The sequence below is a fragment of the Rhipicephalus microplus genome, chromosome X, assembly GCF_043290135.1.
Source record: "Rhipicephalus microplus isolate Deutch F79 chromosome X, USDA_Rmic, whole genome shotgun sequence".
NCBI classification, from domain to species: Eukaryota; Metazoa; Arthropoda; class Arachnida; order Ixodida; family Ixodidae; genus Rhipicephalus; species Rhipicephalus microplus.
The window spans coordinates 178,292,821-178,310,052 of record NC_134710.1 but is presented as its reverse complement, the minus strand read 5'-3'; the positions used below and the strand labels follow the sequence as shown (position 1 = coordinate 178,310,052).

The following is a 17,232-nucleotide window of genomic DNA, read 5'->3' as shown; positions in this document are numbered from 1 at the left end:
TCGGTGGTGACTTGCGTCGCTGGCAGTCGAGACTAGTGTATACGGACGTGGTGCTTCACGGCTGTTGTTAGCTTTGACCAATAGTAAATTTGATGTATTCTGACCAACGTTCTCGCGCAACATAAGTGGCCAGAAGTCACCTCGCTGTGGCACGATTTGAGTACTTCGGTGTGAAGAGCTGCTGGGATGGCGAGCAAATAGGCGGATCTCGTCGACAAAAATTTTCTTTTGTAGAGTACTCTGCCCCGTAAACAAATTGATGGCAACACTCTTGCGAAAACGCTTGGCGCCTTCTGAGATCTACCGTCCAAGTAGTTAAGTCAAGCAACTCAGGGTCATCACGTTGTTGTTGCGCAATACCAGTCGTGTCGAGGACACCGAGGAATGCTGTTTCTTCCTCCTCGAGTAGAGTTGCCGACTCAAAGGGTGAACGGGACAAACAGTCAGCGTTCACATGTCGCTTCCCTGACTTGTGTACAACTGCCATATCGAAGTCTTGCAGCCTGAGACTCCATTGCGCCAATCGGCTGGTATAGGGTCTTGAATATTTGTTAACCAACACAGTGAGTGGTCGCTATCACTTTAAAGGGGCGGCCATATAAAATCTGTCAAAACTTTGTAACCACCCATTCCACGGTGAGAGATTCTGAGTCGTTGAATATTTAGCCTCAGTGCATGTTAGTACTCTGCTTGCAAAGAATTACCCTGTCTGCGCTCTCTTGCTGCTGCAGAAGCACAGCTCTATTACCTACATTGCTAGCACCAGTGTGAAGCATCGTAGGGGCTGTCTTGTCAAAGTGGGCAAGGTCTGGAGATGTTTGTGCTCGCTGGCACATATGGTCAAAAGCAGCCTACTTCTCGTTGTTCCACTCAAAGGTAACGTCTATTCTTGGGACGCGAGGTAACGATGATGCGTTGTGTGCGATATTCGCAATAAACTATCGATAATATGCACAGAGGCCGAGAAGACAGCCTTTTTTATCGGTCATCACAAGGAACTGTGCAACGGCTGCGTTTTTCTAGGGATCGCGATGAACGCCTGCGTGACTAATGACGCGACCAATACATTGCAGTTCTTCATAGCCAAAGTGGCACTTCTCAGGCTTCAACGTCAAGGCCGCGGACCATATGGCTCGTAAGACTACTTGAAGTCTTTCAAGGTGCTTGTCATATGTTGCGGAGAACACTGTGACATCGTCCAGATACACTAAACAGGTTTTCCATTTCAACTCGGAAAGCACGATATATCCACCAGTCTTTAAAAGGTAGCAGGCACTGAGCACAAACCTAATGGCAAGACTGTAAATTCATATAACCCATCTGGTATTACAAAATCGGTCTTATCGTGGTCTCTCGGGTCTACCACGATTTACCAATATCCACTCCGCAAATCAATTGAAGAAAAGTATCGAGCATGTCGAAGTCTATCGAGAGAGTCATATATACGGAGTAGTGGATACACGTCTTTCTTGGTCACCTGATCTAGCTTCCTGTAATCCACACAGAAGCACAGGCTGCCGTCCTTTTTTTTTAACGAGGACCACAGGTGACGCCCAGGGGCTCTGTGATGGTTGAATCACATTTTGTCTCCAAACATTTTGTCTGCCTGCTGTTGTATTGCTTCGCGTTCTTTTAGAGCGACTTGGTAAGGGTTCCGGTGAATAGGTCTCGCCGCCTTCCCGGCAATTATCCTATGTTGTTGATGTTGTCAAAAGGCAGTCTTGGAATTCGGCCAGTAGCTCAAGGAGCCTGCGTCGCTCTCCCTTAGGCAAAATAATGCTAACCTCCAGAATGGGTGCTCAATCAAGTTTGGTCACTTTGTCGACTACTGGCAAACAGCCTTCGGCGTCTACGACATCGCCGGAGTAAGCGACAGCCGTGCCTTTTGGAAGGTGCCGGCACTCAACACTAAAATTGGTCAGCGGCAAATCCGTGCGTACAGCAGTAATCCTGACGATATCTCGTGTGAAATACCTTGGGTGAAGAGAAGTGAGATTATCGAGACTGCACCTCCTTCAGCGTCAAATTGGGCTGCGGGGGCTACAGAAAGAAGCATGCATAGGAGGGAGGACCACATCGTCATCAGTAAGGCGCAGTTGGTTTGGTCGTTCCGCTAGAAAATCAGGTAAGCCCGGACTGTTGCAGAAAGTAATCAAACTGTCTGGGATGCTGATGGCGGTGCCATATTCTCGTAAAAAATCCATGCTAAGAATTAGATTTTTGCAGAATGCGGCGATAACTATGAACGACGCAGCGAAAGGAGAACCTCCGATATCGATTTTCGCTGTACATCTTCCAGAGGGCATCAATAACTGATCGCCTGCCGTTCTTATATGAGGGCCCATCCACGGAGTCTTCACTTTTCTGAGGCTGTTGGTGAGGTCCTGACTGATAATAGAAAAGTCGGGGGTTTTTCGGTGTCATCTTCATAACCTGCAACCTCTCCCCCGGAGGTCGCCGCTGTCAGTTCCTCTGGTGCGGGCTAGATGATTTTGTATTAGGGTCCGCGAAGTTGTGTCATTGCGACAAAGGCGAACGCATGGGAGACGAAGAGCGGGATCGACGTCCCAAGCGCGGCTGGTGAGTAGACATTGCCTGCTCTTCAGTGGTACGGCAGTCTTCAAATAGAACGGGCTCCGTAGAAAGAGGTGTCGTCGCGGCGTGGCGACGTGCATTTGTCGTTGGCGCATCGACCGTCAAACCATGGTCGAAGAGGTCGGAATGAATCACCGCGATGCCTGCCCCTCCGCTGTTAAAGAACAGTGGATGCCTGTCTACTGTGCGCCATGCATCTGTTTTTTGTTTTGTTTTTTCGGAGCGGTGGATGTCTGAGCATCTCCTCTTGCGATGATGACCTTGGCGCGGCGGTGAACGGCTGGTGGTATGGCGGAAGGATGGGCGATTGGTGCAGTGTCCGCTCTTGCGGTGGTGACCAAGGGGCTGTTGGCGCCTGGCGGTACGGCGTCGGCATAGCGGGCGGTGGACGTCGGAAAGCGGCGGCGTAGCTCATGGGATGCTGCTCAGCATCAGTACCAGTGGTGAAGAACGCTTCGCGAATTTCGTCGCGTGCGACTTCAACGACCGACGCAATAGGAGTTTCAGCAACCGAAGTCTGGAACTTCTGCTGAGCTCTTCGCTAACTATCTCTCTAATGAAGTTTCGTAAGGAGCTCTGATTCTCAGACGTCACGGCGACAGCATTGATAGGGACATTGCTGGACATGCGATCATATTGCCTGAAGCGTTGATGAAGGGCCTGCTCGATAGCCGTAGCCTCCTTAATAAAGTCAACCACGGTACTTGGAGGGTGGCGCTATAGCCCGGCGAAAAGCTGCTCCTTGACACCGCACATGAGGTAGCTTAACTTCTTATCTTACGTCATATGCGGGTTAGATCGACGAAAGAGGCGAGTTAGTATCTTCGGCAAGCAATGCAATGGTTTCATTGGGTTTTTGACCCGTAGCTCTAATAGCTGCTGCGCATGGTTTCGTCGATTGACACTGGCGAAGGTATCGACAAACTTCAGTCGAAAGTCGGTCCGATTGCTGAGAGACTGGCTTCTCTATTTCCTTACCAAGTACGAGCATTGTTGTCAAGGTAGATATAGGTGCCAGAAAGCACTATAATATTGCTGCGACAATTCAGTGATATTACTTACGAAGTCGTTCCCGATGGTTCGTATTGTACGAGGTGTCGCCAGCACCATCTAGAACTGGTTCCCTTAGTGAGCATGAAGCCTTATGTCAGCGAGTGATTGTGTGAGACAATAAAAAAAAATCATTACCGACTTCGCATCGGGACGTTGCTCTTTGAGATGGAGGCAAATAAGGCGTGTCTACATGTGGATAAAAATGACGATGGTGAGATTTAGCCAAGGAGGTTTCAAATATTGTTGGAGTGGAAATTCTCGCCCACCAGTAGAGCAGTCCCAACCGTAAAATGGCGGCTGTGGCAGCCATCTTACTAGGGGCATGACGAGCTGTTGGCGTTCGGCGATTGAGAAGGAGCGTTTTCCTCGCACGCCCAACGAGTTTAACGTGGCAACCTTTTATGGTCAGATAGTGTTCAAAGCGCGCCCTTCTTTCACTAGTTTTCTTTAGGAAGCCTCGTATTTACGGTAAATTGTATTGAAGATTAAGTCACCGATACTAGTCTCTGCGGATTATATTGTAGGAAACATATTTTTCAATTTTTAATTAACGCAGTCTTTAGAATAACAAATCAAAGCCACTTGATGTCTAAATGAGCACCACCAGAAAATAGCAGGTTTCTGAGAAAGTTGGAGGGCAAAAGCTGGCTTCGTTATTGCTGGCAAAGCATTGCGGGAGCTTGCACTCTAGCATTTTTTTCTTTTAAATCTTGTTGGATTTAGCGGACACGATGTAGTGGGTCTTTGGCTACTCGACAACGAAGAAGACGATCTTGCTATTCAGCACTTTTATGTTTCCTATAAAACTGAATAATTTTTTTGTTCATAAAAATTTCAAATTCCTTTTCGCCATTACAAAAACCGCCGGCTTAATGGCCAATTCCCCGTAGTGGGTACAAGCCAAGGCATTGAGGAACAAGTAAGCAAGTAAGCAAGCAAGCAAGCAAGCAAGCAAGCAAGCAAGAAGACGCTGTTTTCGCTGTCTCAAAGTGTACCTTCTCTTTGTCCGCGTTGCACCGCAACAGTAATACACTTTTGTGCGAGAGGCCGCGATTACAATTGTCCTGAAAGCTTTGATGTTAAATTGTTTTTAATTTATTATTGTTCATTGCCAGGTTTCAGCCGCTTATTTCTCCATGTTCCCTCTGTGTTTTATATACAGTAGTGGGCGCCGCGGTCATGAACGGATATCGCACACACGCTTTTCCTGCGATTTTCTATCATAATGAAGCGAACAAGAACGCTGCAATTTTTTTTTTATTTTCCTAGTGATGTATTGCGTAAGAAGACGAAGTTTTTTGCTATATCTTCACGCGGAATCCCTCGTAGGTACTAGCCCCGAAGACTAATGTAAACTAACCGTTAACATGAACTTAGGAGCCTAAGGCGTGCTGTAGAAGGCCTGTAAAAAGCGTCCGAGGTCAGATTCTTTGCCGGTGGAAGTGGCTTCGAAAGCCTCGACAATAGCTATGAATTACCTGCTGCGTGTATGCATGTTCAAATGCCCCTTCGCGTTTCACTTGTACGCGTCACTTGCCACAAAACTTCAGTTCTTATTCATAGTGTCCCTGTTCAATTTAATACAGAGAGCATGACCTAATGAGCAGGCGCAAACTTGATGCACGTTTTTGTCAGTGCTGTTAGTGTTATAAGGCAGGGGTCCCAAACACGCTGTCCGCAGGCCGAATGCGGCCCCACGAGGGTCTCGGTTGCTGCCAATGGCTCGCACATGACACTCTTCACCCCAATCTTCTTTATGTTTCTTATTAAGTATGTTCGTGAGCTACACATGCATGTCTGGTTTAAGGCATTGTCTCAGTAAGGCATTCCATGCGTTCACCTTGTTCTGAAACGTAACCGTGAAACAAAATAATATATTTCACAACCGTCGCCCAGGTTTCAGTCATTTGAAAGATCGGCAGCAACATGCTGCTGAAATCCTGGCACCACATTTTCTTTAGAAATTACTTGCATATGAGGTACGGGCAAGTTGTCTTTATAATTGCAGCGTTTTCTGGTAAACTGCACCACCCCTCTTTCTCTCTCTTCTCCCCACTCCTATATCCCCTTCACTGCCCCGGCTCTTGCGGGGCTCAATAACGTGACTGTGGTCCACTGGTTGAGGTGAGTTCGAGACAACTGGTATACGGCGCTGTTTGTGTCAAAAAAATAGAAAAGCAGTCATGTGATTGTAGCATCGTCTTATTCTATGAAGAGATGACGCTTGCGCACATGATTCGTGAGTGTGTTGCACACGTGGCAATCATACTGAACATCGCACTTGTGCACTTTCATTCGTAGAGTGAAATTTTCCGTTTCACGTATGCAACGTAAGTTTCAGTCTTTCTCGGCATTTAATGAACAACCATCGGAACCTTGCCTTCATCGAAGTGACCCTATACTCATTGACAACCTTGTTGCGGAGCTTTTTGAATGGCAGATATGTGCAACACGTAAAACGTATTTGGCGAAAATGTGTAAAGCTACTGCTTTGTAACTATGCCACTTATTCCAAGCCCTTTTCGCCCTTGGACTGATGAGTCAATATTGGCGAAACATATCGGCAGTAGAATATGGAGAATATGGTGAGTAAAAGCCAGCTTTACGTTATACTATACAAGGATGGTGTTCACAATAGCTATAATATGTTTAAACCGATAATGACGCGCTTGTTTTTGTAAGGTACAAAAAGGGGCTCAGAAAAATTCCATTTTCTCATAAACGTGTTAGCATACCGTCATTGACGGATTACGAAAATACTAAGGCAGTAAAAGAGTTCGTTTTTTTTGTCACAATTGCAACTTTGTGAAAGAATTCGCTGAGAAAAGGAAATTAAGAGCGGCTAGCAAAGAACATGAAAATGTGTCATTTTCTGTCTGCGTCTATTGTGAAAGTAGTCTCCTTTCCTTTGTCTTCTTCTCGTATGTTATAGCACAGTGTTGAATGCAAAAAAAATTACTGTATACGACAGGTTTTGAGTAATTACTTTTCTTCCTGGGTGCTGAGAATTGGATTATACTTCAACATTACGAGCATCCCATCTAAACACATCGACACTCGCGAAACTCATCACCTGATATCACACGCCACACGAAAATAGAATCGTGGCTAGTGTGACAAGGTTTTGTTGTCCTCTCCACTCTCGCAGTTGGAAACCGCTTGTCACTTTTGTTTTGTCCCCCATCACCTTTAAGAGTGAAGCCGTGTCTTCGCGTCTGGCGTGACTGCGAGTGCTTACTTCGTCCTGTACAAAGCGCCAAGTTATTCGCTAGCTGCCTCGACTGCTCGTCGCTGACCGACTGGCCTCAGAAACGCCGGAAAAAGTGAGTGCCAACGTGTTTGTGTCCATTGTCTGCCATCAACCCGACTAAAGCGAGAAAAAGAAAGAGAGTCCACGTCTAGACAATGAAATTGTAGGAACTTCGGCGCGACTGAAGACCAGCGTGCAAGATCTTTTGCGGTAAATGGTGAAGGTGACACGCTGTCCTGGAGCCGTGTCTGTGACGCAGATCGGCGAGAACGAAACGAAAACAGCGCAAAGACACGCGCATGAAAATACTAGCGGCAGTAGATACAGGATAGAACATATGAAAAAAAAAAGGGGGGGGGTAAGAAACTCGACATGTGGTATACGTTGGAGAAAGTGCCATTCCACTCACACCATAAAGTGGGCGACGACAGTGCGCCGCGTTGGAAATGAAAACACGGAACAAGGCGCCGAGACAAATTTAAGCCGAAACATGACTGTCGTAAGTTTTTCCCAAATTGGCGATGCGCGTATAGAATGCACGAAGAGCAACAACAATTTGGAATTTATAGATTTATATGGTGGCAAGAGTAAAACCATCCATATCATGAACCACAGTTGCTCTCGGGGCGCAACACGAAAGCTGTTGTCGATGCGTGCTTGGCATTCTTTCCACTCACGTTCTTCCCTGGCGTCGAATGCGCCGAGCGGCTCGCTGTGTGGTACCGATTGTTTTTGACGAACGAGCCACCTGGTGTAAAGTATCCTTGTTAGCGGTAAGTGTGACGCACCGGTGTTGATGTCAATACGCGGCGGCTGGTGTAGGACGCGGCAACAACCATGGTCACATACGCCTCCTTTGCTCGTGACAATGACGATAGACATACTTTTTACACAAACGAGAGCAACATTACAAAATGTTGACGCAAGCTAATACTAAAACTCTTTTGAGCATGCTTAAGTGAGGGTCACATATGAACGATACAAATGGCAGTTAAAGAGAAGTGTAAAAAGTAGGAGACTTAGTCATTATATAGCACAAAAAAGTTACTCGAAAATCCGGTCACCTCATTTGGTAAGTTCAAGGAACATGAAATAATCCTTCCCGAATGCACCATTCGACGTAAAGTAGCCCGGCTCAGTCTCTTTCATAAACTTCGTTAACGTTTTGTTAACTCCCCTCCCCCCTCATTCATATCACCTAGAATCGATCATCTACAAAAAGTTTATGTTCCTCGTTGCAGAACCTTAACTCATTCGCATGCTTTCATTCCAAGAACTACATGTTAGTGGAATCTACTCCCACGATCAGCTACCACTATCACCGACACTTCACGTTTGAAGATCGTTTTAGAAATTTTGTTTGGCGCTGCTTGATTTCTCCTTTATATATATATATATATATATATATATATATATATATATATATATATATATATATATATATATATATATATATATATATATATATATATATATATATATATATATATATATATATATATATATATCACATCTTTTTTTTTCTTCGGTTGGTTGCTGCTCTTCTCTTTAGTTCTTGAACATGTATCACCTGCATTATCGCTACTGCTACGTTATTTTTGTTGACGTAGTTGACGCGTAATCAATGTTTCTATAATTCTGTGAATTGTTGAAGTTTCCCTCTTGTATTTGTTTATCAAAAGCTGTTTCCATTTCTGATATATAACATGTCCCTCCCCTCGATAAAGTGAAAATCCTGAGGGTAAAATAAATGAATAGATAAATAAATAAATAAATTGAATAAATTGTAGTGGGGAAATCGCAAGGCACTGACTAGTGGGACCATCTCTCTGGGAGTGCGAAGTGCGAATGTGTGCACGAGCTGTAGACGCTGGACTGCTCGAGCATTTCTGTCCATACCGGCTGCCTGCCTACTACCTGGCGTCTCTATTGAACTCCCTTGCAAAGTGGTGGAGGTGTGGGGTACGCAAACCTGGAACTTCGAAGCCGGAAGCTGCCCACTGCATCAGCAATGCCTGATCAGACGACCGAGCGAGGCACCCCCCTGCAAAGCACGGCCCAATCTCAACTGGTCATCGTACCTACCACCCTGCGCCAACAGGATCCCCCCTTTTTCAGCGGCACCGAGGACCAAGATGTAAAAGACTGGTTGCAGCTGTTTGAAAAGGTGATCGCCGCCAACAAGTGGGACGACCCCTCGAAATTGGAGTACGTCCCATTTTATCGCAAAGACGTCGCCAGCCTGTGGTTCACAAACCACCGTACTGAATTTACCACTTGGGCCGCTTTCAAGATCACCCTTGCCGCTGTGTTCAATCGCCCCGCAGTGCGCAAGCTGCGTGCTGAACAGCGCCTACGCGGACGAGCGCAAAGGCGGGGCGAAAACTTCACTAGCTACATTGAAGATGTTATCGATTTATGCCGGCGCTTTAACCCTGAGATGACCGAACAAGACAAGATCAGGCATATCTTGAAAGGAATAGACGATGATGCCTTTCAAATGTTGCTGGCAAAGGGCCCAAGTACCGTATCCGAACTTGTGACCTTGTGCCAGAACTTGGAAGAGATTCGCAAACAACGTGCATCATTTCGGAGGTCAACGACAGCCGACGACTCTCTCGCTTCCCTAGCCGTCGGTGGTGACAGCACCCTGCTGGAGCAGATAAAAATATACGTACGTGAAGAGGTCGCACGACAGCTTTCGTGTCTCTCGTATCTGCCGACCACCGAAGCACCAACGAACCGTCTAACGCCGACAATCAGACAGGCTATTCAGGAGCAGGTCTCCGAGGCGTTGCCATTACCTACGCCTGCCTCTCCATCAACACCTGTTGCCGCGCCACTGACTTATGCGGCCGTCGTGGCAATGCCTCCACCTCATCTGCCATTGTATACGCCACAACCTGTGCGACCTTCCACCGCGCCATTTCCAGCTACACAGCAGCACGCTGGAAATCCTAGGCGCACTGCTGACAACCGGCCGATGTGTTACTTTGGCGGGATTCCAGGTCACGTTGCGCGTCTATGTCGTCGGCGTTTCACAGCTAATACACCAAGATACCCTGACTACTCGTTTAGGCCTCCATGCCACGCGCCTCACGTGCCACCTGAAGTTCACGAACGCCATGCGCAAGCTGCTTCCGGCACCCGAACCTCCGCTTCTCGACGTTCTACTTCCCGCTCGCCTCCCCCTTCACCAAGTCGTCGTTCCGTGTCGCCTATGCGTCGACGACCCACCTCCATTGAGACGGAAAACTAGCTGCCGCAGCTCCGGAGGCACGAGCTGCGTCATCGCCTAATCGTTTAAGTCCTCGCCGGTCTCCCGCCAATCTTGTCGATGTAATTGTCGAAGGTGTACGAACACTTGCACTCATCGATACCGGTGCTGTGATATCTGTGATTAGTCAAAGGCTATGCCGCTCTCTTCGTAAAGTGACGATGCTTTCTCCCGTAGTTTCTCTTAGCACTGCGAGCGCCCAACAAATTGAGCCCGTCGTGGCATGTACGGCAAAAGTGGTTATTCGAGACGTGTTGTACATCATTGAATTTCACATGTTGGCTTCATGTTCCCACGATGTCATCCTAGGATGGGATCTCTATCACGTCATCACGCCGTCGTGGACTGCGCTCGGGCCGAAGTGGAGCTGTTACCGTTTCGTGATGCGCCTTCTGTTGATGCAGCCGTATCTAGTGTGGCTGACCTTGTCGTCGCGACGGACATAGACCTTCTTCCTTTCAGCGCCCAGTTTGTCCCTGCCTGCTGCACTTCACTTTCCGACGCAACCGTCCTATTCACGCCATCTCACATCTTCGGTAGCCGCCATCACACATCGCTGCCATTCGCCGTTCTTGCGCTTTGTCAAGACACTACCGGAATATTTATTTCCAATCCGAACTCGTGCCCCCTCAGTTTGCGCCGCAATGAGACGCTCGGCCACATTCAGCTTATCGATGAAGGTACTATCGTGCCTGCCGATTTCTTCGACACCAAGCCGAATATGGAGCTGAACGCGTTGGTTCCTCACTTTGCCTCGAACAGTGTGTCGTTCGATGCATTTCATCGTTCTATTGACTGCCATCTAGCCCCGGCTCAACGAGAGCAGCTTGTTACCCTGTTGCACGAAATCAGGCGTTCGTTCGACTTTCCCCAAGCGGTTCTAGGAAGAACGAACGCCGTTGTGCACACAATTGGCACAGGAAAGAGTACTTTGCGCCAGCGCCCCTTATCGTGTGTCTCCGGCGGAGCGTCGCGTAATTGCCGAACAAGTAGACGACATGCTACAGCGTGGAGTCATCAAGCCTTCTTGTAGTCCTTGGTCTTCACCAGTTGTACTCGTCAAAAAAAAAAAGGATGGTTCGATCCGGTTCTGCGTAGACTACAGGCGCCTAAACAACATTACGAGGAAAGATGTTTACCCTCTTCCCCGAATAGACGACCCTCTCGATTGTCTCCAAGGTGCAGAATTCTTTTCCTCGCTTGACCTTCGCTCAGGTTATTGGCAGGTCCCAATGGCTGAGTCTGATCGTCCAAAAACGGCGTTCGTCACACCAGATGGTCTCTATGAATTCACCGTAATGCCATTCGGACTCTGCAATGCGCCCGCCACATTCGAGCGAATGATGGACAGCATTTTACGCGGTCTCAAATGGAACATCTGCTTGTGATGTTCCATTTTAAGCTACCTTAGCACGTGTTTATTTATTTTGCAAGGGAGTTTACTAGCGATGCCAGGTAGCGACCAAGCGACCAAGGCCGACGCCACTTGCATCCGTGTGTACTTCGGTCGGCGCAGTAGGGTCATAATGACGCAGTACGGGTGGTGAGGTAAGGAGTTGGCGCAGTGTTGTGAATATCTTGATGACGTCGTGGTCTTTTGACCCGATTTCACTTCGCATCTCACTCGTCTGCGTAAAATTCTACAGTGCCTTACGAACGCCAGGCTTCAGCTTAACCTGAAGAAATGTCACTTCGGGGCTAAACAACTCACCATACTTGGTCATGTCGTCTCGAAAGCCTTCTCGACCCTGACAGGCTTCGTGCTGTTGCTGAATTTCCTAAGCCTACTACAGTTAAAGAACTACGGAGCTTTGTGGGCCTGTGCTCCTATTTTCGTCGGTTTGTCCGGAACTTTGCTTCCATCATGGCTCCGCTCACCAAACTCCTTGCTGGCCCTGCAGATCTTTCGCATTGGACAGAAGCCTGTGACGAATCCTTCACAACACTGCGCCAACTCCTTACCTCACCACCCGTACTGCGTCATTATGACCCTACTGCGCCGACCGAAGTACACACGAATGCAAGTGGCGTCGGCCTTGGTCGCTTGGTCGCTACCTGGCATCGCTATTAAACTCCCTTGCAAAATAAATAAACACGTGCTAAGGTAGCTTAAAATTGTATTTTATGAGATGTAAAAATACTTTAATAATTATTGCGAGGTTTTACGTGCAGAAACCACGATATAATTATGAGGGATGCCGCAGTGAAGAGCTCTAGAGTTTTAGACCATTTGTTTTTCTTGAACGTGCACCTAAACCTAAGCGCCTCTAGGACTAAACCTAAGCGCCTCTAGATCCTTGGCAATTCGACTTCGCAGAAAGGTGACTGCCACGACCGGTATTCGATCCTGCTATCTGAAAAAGTACTGCGGTTTTGTTTAAATAGAATTAATTTTTATGTTGTAATTTTCTGGCCACGTTTTCAGAGAGTAAATATTATGGTTCGGTTACGCTGTACATGATTCAAGAAATGAAATGCCACATATAGTTCCTTCGAATAGCTTGGTAATAGGCGGAGCTTATCAGCTTGATATTTCAGCTATCCAGCGGTGAAGCATCTGAAACATTAGAATGACTGTCCAATATTAAGAGACGACCCTGCAACAGCACAGAAAGAAAGATAAAAAACAGTGAGTTATACAAGCTTATGCTATAAGCCACCTCACACGAGCTAAATGAATTTCTCCATCGCTCAAAAGCGCTCTCATTGACATTGGGATATGGCATATAAAAGAGAAATGGCAAGTGCGTGCTCCAAATTCATTAAGGCTTCTTCTATTTCGCCAACGTGCAAACAAATCGGAGAATACAAGCATTTTTTTCCTCCATTCCGTCCTTGTCGAAGGAAGCCACGGTGGCGAGAAATTGAACTCGTTCCTGCTCAGCATTAAAATGCCTAAAGGGTTTAGCCGTTCTGCGAGATGACAAGGCGAGACAAATTCATGCACGTTTCGGGGTGCCGGAAATATGTTAATCGCCCCTCGGCGCACGAGGGGTTATGAGTGTGACAACATGGGTCTGTTGCATCTAGACCGCACGCAGCATGTATACATAAAAACTCGTCAAGTTCCAGCGAAAACGGTACAAAAGAGGAAGGCGATAAAGTGCTGATAATACGCTTTATTTTCTTAATGCAACACACAAGCAGCAGTGCATTAACAAGAGAAGATGTTGACAAGCAGTGCGTTAATCCGGTTGCGATTTCCTCTGACAGGGGCCTCAACACTACCAGGCGTTTTCACTTTATTCTTCTGTACGCTAACAATATGCAGATACCAGGAAGTATGAGCAAAAAACAAAAAGCATTCGAGAACCATTACTGATGAGGTGAAATTCAAGCAATTAATGCAGCTGTGTCTTCAGGGGTGAAGTTACAGCCCCAGACGCGTGAATCCTGGCGTTGATTGCATAGCGAGAGCCTGAAGCTCACTGCACCAACAAGCTAAACTGACTCCGCTCGCCAGTTGCTCACATTTCTTACATGACGTCGCAGCCTTACCAGCCACCAATCGCTAGACTTGCTGCACAAAAAGCAGCTAGCGCAATTTGTGTTGCCCGAATATAATGATCTCGAGATAAATACCCTCACGCTGCTCACGTCAACACAGAGCACGTTGGAACACAGGCAAATGACGCTTGCTGTCCAACGAAGGTTCAGTGACGTAGGCGGGGCACATCCAACAAGATCGGTCATTAGTCACTGGTGCTAGGTATAACGGAACAATGAAGAGTTTAAAACTCGTTCGGCTGTGCCGCTGCAATTTGTAGTGATTCGCATGCTCAAAGTACTGTAACAAATCATGCACTTCATGCAGAGAGCTCAAATAGGTCCGCTGATGATCCTTAGGACATCCCTTCAGTGGTTTAAAGTATTTCTACTAAGTAGTTAAAATCCTTTCAGGATATTTTTAAGGTCTACTGTCGCCTTTTGTTGCCGCTAGATGGAACCCGATTCACAGTATTCGTTGTAAGCGAGCAGTACACTCCGCAAAGTGAACTTCAAAAGAGTTGACTACTGGGCGAGTTTGTGCTTTGATATATATAAACCATCATGAGAGCGCAACTGAACACAACACACAAATAGAAACAGACGTGGACAGGTGCAAACAACGAACCATCTTTACTGAAGGCAAATTCTCACCTTTATGCATCAACACCTTGCGCAGTGGCACCGTCACAATAATCTAGAAAATTCAAACCAGACAAGAAAAAAAAATTGGAATTCAGCATTGTACAGTGCAATGGAGGTTTCGCTTACGCACTCGTCGCCTGCTTTTTTAATAAAAACTGCTTCATAGCGTTTCGCGAGCCGTTTTTTCTCTACTCTTGCCTAAGATTTTCGCACATGGGAATCGCGGTTCAGAATGTGGGCAAGCCAACTAGTGGTCAACAAGGTTACTTCTCTCATTATTAAGATTTCGTTCGTGTTCCCCGAGTCAGTCATTCAGGCAGCTTACTGTCTGGCCAATGTAGACATTGCCGCAGTAGAGGGGAATCTCGTACACGGCTTCTTGGCACACTTCGCAAACGTTTCTCATGGTTCTTTAGGCAGCCCCCTTTTGATGCACACAGGTGGTGCGTCGGCTCAGCTTGAGTGAGCTTCTTCGGGGCCGAAAAAAACAAAAAAACAACGGCACGTCGAACCGACTAGCCACTTTTTTCACGCTGCGTGTACGCAACCACAGCTGGCCTCTGCCACTCCACCAGAAACTTATTTATTTCTATTTATTTATTTCGATTAACCTCAGGGCACATAAAGCGTTACAGAGGGGGTGGGTAATACAACAAATATGCAATAAAAGTAGAACATAAAATACAAGTCAGTGAGAATACATGTTTAACAACAAAAAGTTATTTAAGGCGCATAACATAATCTGTCAGTGCAGTTTTGAATGATGATGCGTCTTCAATGCAGGAGATGGAGGAAGGAAACCAGTTTGGCTCGGCACTGGTTTTTGCCAGAAAGGAGTCGGAAAAACATAACTGCGACCGAGAGGAGTGAAAACTTTTTGCTCATGGTCAAGACGTGACGATATGTACGACGGTTGTAACATGAGCTCCTGCTTATTGAAGTGTTCAGGTGAAGAACTTTTAAGAAAAAGGCATAGACGAGAAACTTTTCTTCTAAGCTGCGAATCAAGTAGTCCGAGATCTGATTTTATTAATGAAACGCTAGCTGTGTGGAAATAGTTTGACATAATAAAACGTGCTGATCGATTTCGAACAGACTCAATAATGGTTTTATTGTTTTTAGACAGGGGTCCCAAACAGAAGACGCATACTCGAGTTTTGGTCTAATGAAGGTTTTGTAAAGTAGCAATTTTAAATGGCGTGGGGCATTAGAAAAATTGTGCGTGTGTACCTGAGTGATTTATTGACATTGTTAGTGATGTATTGAATGTGTGTATGCCAAGAAAGGTTATTCGTTATGTGAATTCCGAGATACTTATACGAGGTTACGTATTCAAGGTTGATGTTATTGATAGCATAGCTGAGAGGAATGGATGCATCAGAGTGACGTGAAACAGTCATAATCTTGCATTTCGTGGGATTTAATAACATTAGCCATTGTGAGCACCACTTTGATATGTTATCTAGATCGAACTGAAAAACGAGATTATCATGCAGACTTGTTATTTCATGGTATACGACACAATCATCAGTGAAAAGTTTAATGGAACTACTAATAACGGTAGGTAAGTCGTTAATATATATTATAAATAGTAAGGGACCCAAAACAGAGCCTTGAGGAACACCAGACTTTATGTCACAGTGGGAGGATACTGCAGCATTAGCGGTTACAAACTGAGTACGGTTAGTGAAAAAACATTCTGTCTACTTCAAGATGTTAGGGTCAATATTAAGAGTACTGAGTTTAAGAAGTAGTAAGCGGTGAGACATATTGTCAAAAGCCTTAGCAAAATCTAAAAAATACAGGCAATAACCTGTACTATATCTAAGGAAGATGAAATGTTATGCATAAACGATACAAGTTGTGTTTCGCGGGAATAGTTCTTGCGAAACCCATGCTGAAATGAAGTGAAAAATGCGTTGGATTCAAGAAATGAAACGAGGTTAGTAAATATGACATTTTCGATGATTTTGCAAGGAGTTCTAGTGAATGAGATGGGTTTGTAATTGAAAGGGGAATGTGGGTCACCTGATTCAAACAGAGGCACCACCTTCCTCACCTTCCAATCTGCAGGCACAGTCGAGCACTCAGTAGACTTGGTGAAAAGGTACATAAAAAATACAGAGGACTACACAGCACTATTTTTCAAGAACTTGGAAGTAATTTCATCAGTGCCACAGGAAGACGATATTTTAAAACTTGAATTTATTTCAATATACCCGCAAAATCAGCTACAAGTGGATCCATGGGGAAAAAATCGTTTTTGTACAAGTGCGGCTCCGTGTCAATATAGGTATCAGAAAACAATTTTGCAAAGGTGTCAGTTAGTACCATGTGACATTCTTCAACAACTTAGCAGGATCTTTTGAGTCACGTGCTTCATCTTCTATAGAAGCGTTTCAGCAGCAGACACGATGACTTACCCAAAGAAACCAGCTGAAACAAGCCTCTCCGATGGTAGGTCATAAGTATTCAGTACACTGTGAATGCACGATGAACGCGAAAGTGTTGTAGGCCCGTGTGCTCAGATTTGGGTGCACGTTAAAGAATCCCAGGTGGTCGAAATTTCCGGAGCCTTCCACTACGGCGTCTCTCATAATCATATCGTGGTTTTGGGACGTTAAACCCCACATATCAATCAATCACTGTGAATGTCCTTTCTGAGTGCTCGTACTTATTCGCGCTTGTTTCATTATCCAAGTATAGAAAAAAAACGACTCGCAAAACGCTAGAAGCTGCTTTCACTAAAAAAGCAGGTGACGAGTGCGTGCGTGAAACCTCCATCGCGCTGTACAATGCTGAATTCCAATTTCTTTCTCATCTGGTTTGAATTTTCTGGGTTGTTGTGACGGTGCAACTGTGCAGGATGGTGGTGTATGAAGGTGTGGATCTTCCTTCAGTAAAGCTGGCTTCTAGTTTGCGCCTG

At 46.0% G+C, this 17,232-nt stretch overlaps 1 protein-coding gene and 1 long non-coding RNA gene across 2 annotated transcripts in view; both read left to right on the top strand.

Annotated features, from left to right (window-relative positions):
• The window catches only part of LOC119177226 (E3 ubiquitin-protein ligase MARCHF8), a 205,115-nt gene that overhangs the window by 60,736 nt on the left and 127,147 nt on the right, over window positions 1–17,232 (top strand). The window lies entirely within an intron of this gene.
• Window positions 6,025–15,402, top strand: LOC142775882 (uncharacterized). Its single transcript, XR_012887121.1, has 2 exons — window positions 6,025–6,233; window positions 15,090–15,402. It is a non-coding gene; the product is annotated as an uncharacterized LOC142775882 (long non-coding RNA).